Source organism: Azolla caroliniana, unplaced genomic scaffold, assembly GCF_043228905.1.
Source record: "Azolla caroliniana isolate FFs.n. ecotype wild unplaced genomic scaffold, voAzoCaro1.0.p SCAF_7, whole genome shotgun sequence".
NCBI classification, from domain to species: domain Eukaryota; kingdom Viridiplantae; phylum Streptophyta; class Polypodiopsida; order Salviniales; family Salviniaceae; genus Azolla; species Azolla caroliniana.
Window position 1 is genome coordinate 10,569,620 of NW_028230442.1, and position 10,055 is coordinate 10,579,674.

Here is a 10,055-nt window from a genome sequence, read left to right on the forward strand (position 1 = left end):
GGAGTTAGTGTAGAAGGCTCATTTAGAGAACATACAGAGAATTATTTGAATATAGTTTTGTATTTTGGCTCAGTCTTAGTCTCTATCTCTCCCTCTGTCTTTCTCTGTGATTTTTGTGTTCTACCGAACTGTCGTACTACCGAACCGTGTATTCTGTGTTTTTACGCATACGCTTCCGCACACGTTGTCGTAGTGTATTTTGTACACTACGTGAAAAATGTATAAAGTACCCAATTTAATAAATATGAAGAAAACGAAGAAAATATAAAAATATATATTACATGTATAGGGCAAGATTCAAACCTTGTACCTCCATGTTAATAATGTAAAGCCTTACCATTACACTAACATGTCATGATTGTTAAAAAAGTAGATATCCCACATAGAAAGGTTATTTCACACATTTTCTAGGAAAAAAAAGCTTTAGTTAGAAGAAAAACGCATGATAGAAAAAAGCTACACATGCAAATTTAGCATGCATGCACACTATAGTTGATAAAAATGCATGAGGTTAGAAAAAGCATGATCACTTTTAGAAGAAGCATGTTAGAGAAAGCATATAGTCTATAGATAGAGAAAGCATGGAGTCGATAGTTAGAGAAAAGCATTGATTGCTAAGACTCTCTCATCACTATATAAGGATGGGGTGCACATGTAATAGGGTGTGAAATCTTTTGGAAATTGGATATATATTTCTAAAAACACCAATTAATAAATTATATTCGTGAGATTCACGAAATAAACTATACTCGTGGGATTCACGAGGTTTCTATATCTCTATCTTTCAATCCAAATTCATATTCTTATCTTAATATTGATTAATCTAATACAATATACTTGTGGGATTCATGAGTTTCAATCTCTCTTTAATCGATTCATATTCATAACTAAACTCGTCTCAAATTCTTGGTCCTCCTAGTTCAAAACCCCGACGGTTCCCACTCGAGTCACGCAACGATCTAGCGCCGAAAGGTGTGTTGTGCCTTTCGGTGCCAAATCGTTGCGTGAGTCGGGTGGGAACCGCCGGGGTTCTGGACTAGGAGGAGGAAGAATTTGAGACGAGTATAGTTATGAATATTTAAGAAAGAGAGATAGAAACCTCGTGAATCCCACGAGTATAATGTGTTTTATTAGATTAATCAATATAAAGATAAGAATATGAATCTGTGGTAGTGTGCCTGCTTGGCGGCTTCCTCGTATTCACCGACCTCAATTGCTTCGACCTCCAGTTGAGTCGGATTAGCTTCTTTCTCGATCGGTCTCGTTTGATGGGTTTTCGGCTAGGTCGGCTTCCATCCGTATTCACGTTCGGCCGAATCGGATTCGGTTGATCGGTTTCGACTGAGTCGGCCCCCTTCCGGTTCGGGTTCGATAGATCAGTCTTGGTTTGGGTTGGTTTCCTTTTCCTCGATGTCGTTATCCATGGCTATCTCTTCAACTCCATAGGCTTCACACTCTTTGCCCTCCTCAATCGTGCAAGCATCGATTATGCTTACCCCTTTTTCACTCGATGTTTCGAACACTCGTGTCCCGAAACCTTCTTCCACCCTTGAAGTGGCGTTCATTACTCTCAAGTCATCGGCCTTATCCTTGGCTATTGTTCTTTCACAAGACAAGAGGATAGCTTGTTGCACACCCTCTCTCATAGTACCATCAATTTGTATTTCGGCCTTCATATCGGCCACATCATTCATTCTCAATCGATCACCCCTCATGGACCATGTTGATGCTAACGAGATTCTTGTCTGCCTCTTATCATGTCTTCGTCATACTCTTTCAACTTCAACCCAATCCTCGGTGAGGCCATTTGCACCGTCATCCTTTCTTTTCGATCGATCGATCTTACAAACATTAGGACTTTATCCATCCCCACCAATCGTTGTTCCCGCTCCGAGAGTTGAGAAAAATGATGCTCGAACTCTAGGAATGTTTGTGTCGTGCTTTGGTGGATCTTTGCCGAACTCGCGTCGATCTCGTCTCTTCAGTCTCTCATAATCATATGCCTCTCATAAAGCTTCTTCAAAGAACCCCATGTTGGGTTTTGTTGCCATATCTTGTAGATTCTCTCTTGTAACTCATCCGTGGCTACCCGATTGAAGGATATCACTTGCAATCCTTCCGGTATCCCACATCGCATCATCTCCGCCTTGTAGTCACGTAGATAACGTGACGTTGTCGTAGTGTGAATCACACACTACGTGAAATATGTAAAATACTATATCCGATTTAAAGTATGTATAATAAATAAAATTAAAAATTAAAAAAGTATTTATTACATGCATAGGGCAGGATTTGAACCTTGTACCTCCACCTAGACAAACCCAAACCTTACCATTATACTAACTTATCCTTAGTGTTCTATAGATTTAATACCTATAAGACCTTTATTTACGCCTAATAAAGGTAAGCCATGCATTTTTAGAGTGCGTGAATACTTTATTTATAAGAAATATGTAAACCAATAAAATATTACTCGTGCACATCTAGTGAGCATGAGCACTATATTTAGGAAATCAAAGCATAGTGTAAAAAGCAACTCATGCACATTTAGTGTGCATGAACACTTTAGAAAAAGCATAGAGTCTATCTATAGAAAAAGCATGGATTGTTAAGACTCTCTCATCAATATAAGGATGAGGAGCACAATGTAATAGGGGTGTGATTGGAAATTGGATATATTTCCTAAAACACCAATTAATAAAATATAATCGTGGGATTCACGAAGTTTTATATAATCTATCTCTTACAATCTATGATAAATTGTAATTAGGATTCTAAATAGTAATAAATCTAATAATCTATACTTGTGGGATTCACTGTCAGGAAACAGGTCCCTCCGGAGGGGATGTGAGAACCGGATGTGGAGTACCCGGCAATGGAAGACCCGGTGAGAACCAGATGTGGAGTACCCGGCAACGGAAGACCCGGTGAGAACCGGATGTTGCAGGCCCGATGAGAACCTCTCACCAATGAAGGGACATATATGTAAATATGTTTCAGAGAGCCCATTGGGGCTATATTTATAAATAGCCAGAAAGTCATATTAGTATAAATATGACCTAGGGCAAACGTAATAGTGATGATGTAGAGTTATTTTGTGTAACTTCTGTACAGTGCATAAGAGAGGTAGAGAGAGCGATATACAGAGGTTGTTGCCTCTGTTGTAACCGCCTGGTGGCGAAGTGAGGGAGCAAGAGGTCGTTGCCTCTGTGCCCCATTGTTGTATTACTTTACATAGTGATAGTTTGCAGTCCGAGGGCTATCGTGGCTTTTCCCATATTTGGGTTTTCCATGGTAACATCCTGTGCACTCTCTTCTTTACTATTTCGTGCGTAGATAAATCTTCCCACATCCCTGTTTTCTGTGATTGATCCGACGTCTCGGTTGTGGCCGAGCATAGCATAGGGGAGCGTATTCCTGTCAAAGTGGTATCAGAGCGAAATGACAAAGAAAATGGACGATTCGTTGGGAGGCATTTTCAAGCTCACCGGCTCCAACTACTCAGTGTGGAAGTCGAAGATGAGGGACATGCTCGTGGTTAAAGATCTTTGGTTGCCGGTTCAGTTCGGGGACAAGAGACCGGACAAAATCGATGCCACGATATGGGAGGTGATGCACATGAAGACAATGGCGTACATACGGTGTTTCATCAACATGAGTCTATACAACAACTTCAATGAAGAGAGCAAGGCTCATGAGCTCTGGGAGAAGATCGACATTATGTTTCAAAACAAAAATGCTACTAATCAAGTTTCGGTATTTCGGAAGCTTGTAAGATTCCGGTACCAAGATGGCTCCAGCATGGCGGAGCACATGAATGTCTTCCAGGGGCAGATCCACCAGGCAACATCATTGGAAGTACCTCTCGCCGATGAGGTACTAGCACTACTCCTGCTCGGTTCCCTCCCAGATAGTTGGGAGACGTTGGTTGTCACTTTGGGCAACGCCGGGTCGGAAGGGAAATGGTTATCCCTAGCAAGAGTGAAATCGAGCTTTCTAGATGAGGAGGCGCGTCAGAAAGATAAGGATACGAGCTCCGACTCCAAAGCGCTCCTTACCGAATCGAAACGCGGAAGACAGGAACCGTAGTCCCCCGAACCGGGAGAAGTCGTGGACACGGTCAAAGTCAAGGGGGAGACCTACTTGCTTCTATTGCGGCAAGCCGGGACACTTCCAGAAGAACTGTCGGCACTTCCGAAAAGACAAGGAAACCGACAGTACCGATTCGAAGCGGACACTGGACCGAAACGATAAAGACTAGAGCGGGCCGGACCGGAAGGGAACAACGGTGATCGTGGCAAGTGAAGAAGAGTTGATGCTCATCACCGAGGAGAGTGAGCTAAACCTTGCCGGCGACGAGATGACCTGGGTGGTCGATTCTGGAGCATCGTTCCACCTTACCCCGGACCGGAAATGCTTCTCATCCTACACAGCCGGTGATCACGGCTGTGTCCGGATGGGGAATGAAGGTACATGCCGAATTGTCGGCATAGGAGACGTGTGGTTGACAACACCAACCGGATGCAAGATGTTGCTGAAAGATGTCTGACACGTTCCAGAGATTCTACTGAACCTGATATCAGCCGGTCAACTGGATGATGAAGGCTACATGGGTAGCATTCGGAACGATGTCATGAAGTTCAGCAAAGGGAGCTTGATAGTGGCCCGGGCCCGGAAAGTCAACACACTGTACTTGATGAATGCCCAGTTATGTCCGGAGGAAGTGAACGTGGCATCCGACACTACAAGTGAGCTGTGGCACAAAAGGATGTGTCACATGAGCGAGAAGGGGATGAAGAGGCTTGCAGACGACAACCTCATTCCAGTGAAGAACATGCACTTGGAGAAGTGCACTGATTGTCTGGCAGGTAAAAAAAACCGGACTTCCTTCCGATCGAGGCCACCGATGAGACGTAATGCACCACTGGAGTTGGTGCATACTGATGTATGTCAAGTGGACACGAAGTCACATGCCGGATCGCAGTACTTTGTGACGTTCATAGATGACCACAACCGGAAGCTGTGGGCCACACCGTTGAAGACGAAGGATCAGGTGCTATCCGTCTTCAAAGAGCTCCACGCGAGAGTGGAAAGAGAAATCGGCTGGAAGCTGAAGGCGGTTCGAGCAGATAACGGAGGTGAATACCGGGGGTAGTTCGAGGAGTATTGCCGCTTGAAGGGAATCCAGCTCGAATTTACCATGCCGAAGACGCCGGAACTAAACAGGCTGGCCGAGAGGTTGAATCAGACCATAATGGAGAGGGTCCGGAGTATGCTGGCGCATGCAAAATTACCCAAGAAGTTTTGGGCTGAGGCATTGTCGATGACAACATATATGATAAACAGATCACCCTCAGTACCCGTGGATGGAGACACGCCACAGAGAGTCTAGACCGGTAAGGAAGTGTCCTACCGACATCTGAAGGTATTCGGGTGTCTCGCGTACGTGCATGTTGCTAAGGATCGGAGAGGAAAGTTGGACCCAAAGACCCAACCATGCATACTCCTCGGATACGGCGATGATGAGTTCGGCTACCGAGTGTAGGATCCGGTTGACAAGAAGGTATTCCGGAGTCGAGATATTATCTTCATGGAGGACAAGACGCTCGCCGACTGGGAGTCGGAGAAGAAGATAATGAACTCCGAGTCGACCGGTAAGGATCAATTCTACGATGAGCAGACCCAACCGGCAAGAGACCGGTTAGCACTCGATGAACCAGCCAATGATGGTAAGGAGACAAGATAGGCCGAAGAAGAAGGAATAGGTGAAACCGGAACCGGCCAAGACCCCGAATCAGATTCGGATGAAGAACAGATAGTGGAGCCGGTTACCGAAGGTCGAAGACGGAGATATCCTCTCAGAGAGAGAAGGGCCGCCCGAAGATTTCCAGATGCAGAGCATGTGCTGCTGACCGATGAGGGAGAGCCGGAAAGCTTCGAAGATGCGAAGGAAGACACCCACAACCGCAAATGGTTAAGTGCCATGCAGGATGAGATGGATTCCCTGCATGAGAACCATACGTACGAATTGGTGGAGTTGACGAAAGAAAAGCGGGCACTCCAAAACAAGTGGGTGTACAAGTTGAAACCGGGAGATGCCGGCAAGCCCCGGAGATACAAAGCCAGGATCGTGGTGAAGGGGTTCCAGCAGAAGAAGGGCGTGGACTTCGACGAGATATTTGACCCGGTAGTAAAGATGACCTCCATCCGGACGGTGCTCAATATAGCGGCAAGCATGGACCTCGAGGTGGAGCCGCTGGACGTGAAGATGACATTCCTTCACGGTGACCTCGAAGAGGAGATCTACATGCAGCAACCGGAAGGATTCGTGGAGAAAGGGAAGGAGCACATGGTTTGCCGGTTGAAGAAGAGCCTATACGGACTGAAGCAAGCTCCCTGACAATGGTACCGGAAGTTCGACTCCTTCAGGACAGATCAAAGGTACCACAAGACGCAGGCCGATCACTGCGTGTTTGTGAAGAAGTTCAAAGGAGGAAACTTCCTGATACTCCTTCTGTACGTAGACGACATGTTGATCGTTGGACGGGACCAAGCCAAAATACGGATGCTGAAGAAGGCTCTCAATCGAACTTTCGTAATGAAAGACTTGGGTCCGGCAAGACAGATGCTGGGGATGCACATCGTCCGGGACCGGTCAAAGAAGCAATTGTGGCTATCACAGGAGAAATACGTGACAAAGGTGCTTCAACGGTTCAACATGTTAGAAGCAAAACCGGTCGGATCGACACTCCCAGCAAACTGCAGACTATTCGGTAAGCAAAGCCCGAAGACGAAAGCAGAGAAGGCAGATATGATGAAGGTTCCATATGCCTCTGCCGTCGGGAGCTTAATGTACGCAATGGTGTGTACTCGATCGGATATTGGATTTGCAGTCGGAGTGGTGAGCCGGTTTATGAGCAATCCCGGCAAGGAGCACTAGAACGCGGTCAAATGGATACTCCGGTACTTGAAGGGCACTTCGAATATGTGTCTCCGATTCGGCTCCGGTAAACCTCAACTTGACGGTTTTACCGATTCAACATGTCGGCTAATGTGGATACTAGCCGGTCTACATCCGGGTATGTAATGACATATGCAGGGGGAGCTGTTTCGTGGCAGTCAAGGCTGCAGAAGACGGTTGCGTTGTCAACCACGGTAGCGGAGAACATGGCGGCTATGGAAGCCGGCAAGGAAATATTATGGATGAAGGACTTCATCAATGAGCTCGGTATCTGGCAAGATGAATACCGGCTCTATTGTGACCGTCAAAGTGCCATCCACCTTGCTAAGAACGCAACGTATCATTCCAGGACGAAACACATCCAGCGTAGGTATCACTGGATCTGGGAGCGAGTAGAAGATCAAGAGTTCGCGCTAACGAAGATCCACACTGCCGAGAACTGGTCAGATATGCTGACCAAAGTATTGATACCCGACAAGTTGGATGCATGTCGGAAGTGGATTGGGCTAGTAAGACATCCCATGCCGGAGTGAAGGGGGAGTTTGTCAGGAAATAGGTCCCTCCGGATGGGAAGTGAGAACCAGATGTGGAGTACCCGGCAACACAAGACCCGGTGAGAACCGGATGACGAGTATCCGACAACGGAAGACTCGGTGAGAACCGGATGTTGTAGGCCCGATGAGAACCTCTCACCGGATGAAGGGACATATATGTAAATATGTTCTAGAGAGCCCATTGGGGCTATATTTATAAATAGCCCGAAAGTCATATTAGTATAAATATGACCTAGGGCAAACTTAATAGTGATGATGTAGAGTTATTTCGTGTAACTTCTGTACAGTGCGTAAGAGAGGTAGAGAGAGCGATATATAGAGGTTGTTGCCTCTGTTGTAATCGCCTGGTGGCGAAGTGAGGGAGCAAGAGGTCATTGCCTCTGTGCCCCATTGTTGTATTACTTTACATAGTGATAGTTTGCAGTTCGAGGGCTGCCATGGTTTTTCCCATATTTGGGTTTTCCACGTAAACATCCTGTGCAATCTCTTCTTTACTATTTCATGCGTAGATACATCTTCCCACATCCCTGTTTTCTGTGATTGATCCGACGTCTCGATTGTGGCCGAGCATAGCATAGGGGAGCGTATTCCTGTCATTCACAAGTTTCTATATCTCTTTCTTGTAATCTACTCATAACTAGATTAGCTTCAAATTTTTCCTCCTCCTAGTCCAAAACCCCAGTGGCTCCCTCCCGACTCACGCAACGATCTGGTGCTGAAAGGCACGACACATTTGGTGATAGTCGAAACGAAGGTGGCAATTCACGAGACATGAAGGGTTAAGCTCAAAAGGAGCACAAGGAGTCATGACAACAGATAATGACCATGCAAAGAGTGCACAAAGAATATGATAGATCGGATGACGACAATGGTTCGGGTGGAAAGAATGGATGTGCTCAAAATGGAGAGACAAAGTCGACATAGCGATAGAAATAGAGGGTATTATGGATGGAGAATAACGAGCTTCGACAATTTCGGCACATACCGGTGGATGTGCGGGTTCGGAGGGGGCGAGTGTCGTAATGTATTTCGTACACTACGTGAAAAAAGTATAAAGTACCCAATTTAATAAATATGAAGAAAACGAAGAAAATATATATTACATGCATAGGGCAAGATTCAAACCTTGTACCTCCATGTTAATAATGTAAAGCCTTACCATTACACTAACACATCATAAGTGTTAGAAAAGCAGATATCCCACATAGAAAGGTTTTTTCCACGCATATTTTCTAGGAAAAAGCTTTAGTGAGAAGAAAAATGCATGATAGAAAAAAGCTACACATGCACATCTAGCGTGCATGAACACTATAGTCGATAAAAATGCATGAGGTTAGAAAAAGCATGATCACTTTTAGAAGAAGCATATTAGAGAAAGCATATAGTCTATAGTTAGAGAAAAAGCATGGATTGCTAAGACTGTCACATCACTATATAAGGATGGGGAGCACAATGTAATAAGGGTGTGAAAAATTTGGAAATTGGATATATTTCTAAAAAGCACAAATTAATAAATTATATTCGTGGGATTCATGAAAGAAACTATACTCGTGGGATTCACGAGGTTTCTACATCCTTCTCTTTCAATCCAAATTCATATTCTTATCTTAATATTGATTAATCTAATAAAATACATTATACTCGTGGGATTCACGAGGTTTTTATATCTCTTTCTTAAAATCTATTCATAACTAGATTTGTCTCAAGTTTTTCCTCCTCCTAGTCCAAAACCCCAACGGTTCCCACCCGACTCACGTAACAATCCGACGCCGAAAGGCACGACAACATATTCTTTTACATGGTTTCAGAGCGCGAGGGTTGAGACTCCTCTACAACTGACATAAAAGCTTGCGATAAAGACAGAGTTAAGTTATTTTTCTTCGGAAAGGATAAGACAGCAATATGGACAAAGGAATGGTAAGCTCGCTACCGATTGAGAAGCTTGACAGGAGCAACTATGCATCTTGGTCGTACAAGATACACCAGTACCTGCTTGGTCATGGTTACTGGAGTTATGTCGAAGGAGCTAACGATACAAAACCTGAATCGACACAGAGAGATTTTTAGGCTTGGGAACAAGCGGCAAGTAGAGTTCTTTACTGCTTCGCGTCTTGTGTGAGCGACTAGCTCTTGAGCTATATTCGGGATGCTAAAATGTCAAAGGACGCGTGGGCAAATCTCAAGAGGATTTTCGCCGCTAGCACAACGGCCATGAAGCTGCAACTCAGGTAGGAGCTCAGCAATGTCCGACAGAAAGATCTGTCTGAGGCTGATTACACAACCCGAATCAAGGAGATCGACGACTCTCTCGCCTCCGTCAACATGAACGTCGAGGAGGACGAAATGGTGCAGGTTGGTCTTGGTGGTTTAGCGTCAAAGTTCAGAGCATTCCGGATGGTAGTCTGCACAAGGGAGATTATGCCTTCGTTCTTCGAGCTTCAATCGATGTTGCTCGTAGAGGAAAATCTCGTGGGTGCGTCGATGAGTACACACATCGACAACAAGATGTTGTACACGGACGAAGATAGGCCCCGTAGTCG